The sequence below is a fragment of the Alexandromys fortis genome, unplaced genomic scaffold, assembly GCF_014885135.2.
Source record: "Alexandromys fortis isolate MF-2015 unplaced genomic scaffold, M_Fortis_MF-2015_v1.1 scaffold_145, whole genome shotgun sequence".
NCBI classification, from domain to species: Eukaryota; Metazoa; Chordata; class Mammalia; order Rodentia; family Cricetidae; genus Alexandromys; species Alexandromys fortis.
In genome coordinates this window covers 1,289,950-1,294,809 of record NW_026068049.1, presented here as the reverse complement: position 1 = coordinate 1,294,809, position 4,860 = coordinate 1,289,950, and positions in this window count along the sequence as shown.

The window sequence follows — 4,860 nt, the reverse complement described above, 5'->3', positions numbered from 1 at the left end:
GGGGCTTTCTGTCGCATTTCTAATTAAGGGACAGAATAACTGTGTGTGTTGGCAAACGTGTCACAAGTTGGCTGCAAGCGTGGGGGCCTGCGACCCATCCCACCCTCGGGCCAACAGGAAGAACCTCCAGGGGCCACACCCTCCAAATATCAGTCCCAACTGCCCACAACCTGCGTTTCTTTCCTGAGAGAGATTTCCCCAGCCAAGAGGACTCCAGAGTGGCCTGGAAAGACAGATAATGGACTTTTAAAAAGATGCCTGGAAGCCAGGCAGTGGTGGGGCACTCCTTTAATCCCAGTGCTTGGGAGGCAGAGGCAGGTGGGTCTCCATGAGTTTGAGACCAGCCTGGTCTACAAGAGCTAGTTCCAGTACAGGCTCCAAAGCTACAGAGAAACCCTGTCCCGAAAAACCAACAAAACAAATGCATTGGAAGTAGATGCTTTCCTATAGGAAGGTGACGGAATGTCCCCATAACACACAGTTGTTGGCTTGAGTTCTTGAGCTGCAGTTGGTGACACTATTTGGATAGGTTGTAGTCATGTTCTGATTCCCTTGAACCAAGAGTCATGAGTCCTGACTGGCAAAGGTTTGCCATAGGTAGTGGTCTTCTCGTGGTCATCGGCTACTTCAATCCCAATTCTGGCTTCTCCTTCCTGGTTACCACCCTATATGTCCCACTACAAGTTTGAGCTCCCATAGACTGGGCTGTTCTGCTCCCTCCCATCACCAAGTCTTATCTGCCAGCTGTGCTGTATCCTCTGGACCAGGAACCCACACAACTCCTTCCTTCCTTCTGCTGATGCTGTTGGTGCTTGGAAAGGTGACCGACACATTAACTAAATTTGTCAAGACAACTATGTCAGCATTGGGGGGAGGGTAGGCTTCTCCTTTCTCTGGACTGCACACCCATTCCTTACCAGCCTTATGTCTGCCTTACCATCTCCAGCACAGCCTGTAGGAGAATCTCAGGACGCATCAGTGAAAATGGCTTAGGATTCAGGAGTTTTGTGCAATGGGACTCTGGGCTGGAGCAGAGGCCATGCAATAATGATGACCCAATTTTAAGGCCCAGAATCAATGTAAATAAAGGTGGAAGGAGAGTTCTGGCTCTAGCAAGTTGTCCTGTGACTTCCACATGTATGCTGTGGCACGTATGAGAAACACACACAATAAAAAATTAACCCTGGTTTTCATCATTCCCAAGTATTCCTTGATGTGGGAGTGATTTCTTACTAATGAAGAAACTGTCTAGGTCCATTTGATAGGCCAACCCTTAGGTAGGCAGAGAAAACAGAACAGGATGCTGGGAGAAAGAAGCTGAGTCAGGAGTCGCCATGATTCTCCCACTCCAGATAGACGCAGGTTAAGATCTTTCCTGGTAAGCCAGCTCGTGGAGCTACACAGATTATTAGAAATGGGTTAGATTAATATGTAAGAGCTAGCCAGTAAGAGGCTACAGATAACGGGCCAGGCAGTGTTTAAAAGAATACAGTTTCTGTGTAATTATTTCAGGCATAAGCTAGCCATGCGGGCGGCAGGGTGCCAGGAATGCAGCCCCGCTGCTCTTATCACTACAGAGTGGCGACTACAATTCCTGATAAGGACATAGACTTCAAAGGGCTGTGTAGAACAAAATCTCCGCTATGCTAGGGTAATTAAAAAAAAATTTAAAATAACCATGGGATGAGACCTTTTTCCTACAGGCTAGTCCTAGGTTGTCTGCTAAATCCAGACTGTATGGTGTCTTTGAAAGCAAGGAACTTCCTTCTAATGGGCAAGGCCGACATATTGTCTTAACCAGTCCTGTTTCCCCCATTTTCCTGCTTGGGTCCCTCTTATACACCCCAGCCAGCCCTTAACTCTCGCTGTTTGTCATTTTCCTAATGAGCACAGCTTGTCTTCATGCTGGGATCCTGGAGTCATACTCTCTTCCCTCTTGCTGGAGACAAGGAAATGACTAGCTAATGCATGGGACCTGGTTGGCTCAGTACACTTAAATGACATATACATCTTCATATGTGGCTAAAAATCAGAAGGAAATTTATTTGAAATCAATTGTTTATATGAGCATTATTTCACCATTTATTGATAAGTATAGCATATTTTATAATAATGCAATAGATATACTTATTTGTTTAACACAACACAATGCAAAGATATATCCATTTAATATTTGCATGATGAAGAATGATTGCAAGAACAAACTAAAAGTCTTGTGAGTTATGTTTTATGAATTATACCGTTAAGTCTCTGTAAGAGTAAAAACTTGCATGTGCCATAGAAACACTCCAATCCATGACACACAGTAGCCTTGAATCAGAGCACAGTTTCAAGCCTTGTTTGTTGAGATGCATGGTCAGGACATGTGCAGCACAAGCATGCTGTGTGGTGACAACCAAGGCTGCAGTGAAGTCACAAGATGCAGCTTGAGTGGACACAGACAGAAACACCTTGGATTCACCACACATTAAATTTTGAATTAATTTTTGATCACTGCATATTTAGATTTTTTTTCTACTCTTGTGATATTTTGTAAGCCCCACATTCAGGAATAAGACTCATTTAATTTTATTATTATTATTATTTGTGTGTTGGAGGGGCGTCCATGGTAGGGCACACAGTATATGGAGATCTGCAGCTGGTTCTCGCCTTCTGCTGTGAGATCTGGGACTGGAACTCAGATCACCAGACTTACAACAAGTGTGGGGGCTGTGGGCCCCCAGACCCCAAATTTCCTGTAAACAACTTGTTTTCCTGTGTTTGCAGCTGCTCTGAGTACAAGACAGGAGAGTGGTTTCTGGTGGCTGCAGCTGAAAGATCCCGAGAGCTGGGGCGTGGCCAGAGCCCTATATAAGCTGCCCCTGAACACAATAAAGTTGGCATTCCTGGCATTCTTGTGTCAAAGATGACCTGTGTCCCCATGTGCGTATGTGTTTAAATCTCCAGGCTCTTGCCCCTTCTGTAGTGCAAAGTGAATAGCGAAAAGAGTGGGCGTGGCCTGTGCTTTACAAACAAGTACTTTACCTGCTGAGCCTGGAATCTACCGTTTCAGAAGCTTTGTGTTACCTATCTGGTGTGATTATTCCCAGTTCCATCTACTCACCTTTGAATTTCATTCTTCTCACATATGACTAGAATTCCATGCATACGCACCACATTCATTATCCATCCATCAGCTGAAGGACATCTAGGTGGATTCCATTTCTGGGCTTTTGTGAGTGACCACGGATGAGCAGGCGTCTCTGTAGAGGAATGAGAAGTTCTTTGGGCACAGGCCCAGGAAAGGTATAACTGGGTCATACTTAGTTGTCTAGCTTTTTGAGAGTTGGCAGCTACTAGGAGAGGAAGAGTCAGTTGTCTTAGGGGATGTGGCCTCTACGAAAGGCCCACGCTCTGCTGGAAGGCCAGATTCCCATCCACACATAGGAGTCATTCAATGGACTACATGATCAGGAAAGAAGAACACAGAAGGTTGGGAGGGAGACACGAGGGGAGCTGGGGAAGAGTTGGGGATCATAGTTAGATGTGATAAAACACATTGTGTATATGTATAAAACACTCGAATAATAAAAATAGTTCAGTGCTATGCTGCCTGGCCTGCTGTTTCCTGCAGGATTTGGGGTTGGGCTGCTCAGCTCAGGAGACTTTGTCTTACCTTCTATTCTACCGCAAGATCACTCCACCTTCTTTACAGGACCGGCATTGTGAAACCACCTGGACAAGTCCCTTATGCCTCAATGTGTCTCTTAAAGTCCAAGTCACTTTCTGTGGGATCAGTCTGGAGACTCACTGCAATGGTTCCTGCTAACTGAAGACGAAATGAGAACAGACATTTGGAAAACACGCTTTCAGTCTGGCAAGTGCCTCTTTCCCTCAAAGCCACAGGGACTTAAAGGGGGCCAGATGTTGTCATTTTCACACCACAGAAAGGTCACATAAATGGATCCATAGGACAAGCTCCATTTTTCAATTTCCTTTTCCATAACTTAAATGACGGGCACATGGCCAGGATGTGGCAGGCGCTCTGGAGACTCTACTGTGGGATCTACAGCGAGCCCCAGAGTGACAGAGATGGCCTGGGTGGACATCTTCAGCATGGAATGGCGTCCCTCCGGGTTGTTATATGCTTTGCGTCCTAACAAAGCCTTAGTACTGCCTTTTTTTTTCTTTTTAAACCTCTTTATTGATGAAATTTCAGTGTGAAACCTGAACACACAGATGAGAAATTCTTCCTTTTAAACTCAAGAGGATCACAGCAGGTCAGAACTGGTTGTTACTCTTCAAAAGGAAATATTTCTTTTATTTTTAAGTGTGTGTGTGCATGCGTCAATGTATGTGTTTATATGTATGTGTATATATGTATGAATGTGTGTGTATGTAGGTGTGCATGTGTATGTGTGTATGTGTATGAGTGTGTATGTATGTAGGTATGCGTGTGTATGTGTGTGTTTGCATGTGTAAGTGTGTATGTATGTAGGTATGCATGTGTATGTGTGTGTATGTTTACATGTGTATGTGCATATGTGTATGAGTGTATGTATGTGTGTGTGTTCAGTGCTTTAAGAGAGGAACTGCCTGCCATTCTCTTATTTCAGGGACTTAATAGAGACCCTGAGAAATGAGCATTTTCTCAGTTAGAAAAATGCCTGCTTTAGAAGCACAGGGACTTGAGTCTGAGCTTTAGAACTCACTTTAAAAAAAAAAAAAAAGAAGAAGATGATGATGAGGTTGGTGGTTTATGTTTATAGCCCCAGCTCTAGGAGACAGAGACTGGAGATCCCAGGGTTCACTACCCAACTGGTCTAGCCTGTTTGGTGAGTCCCAGGCCAGAGAGTGACTCTGTCTCAAAAAAAAAAAAAA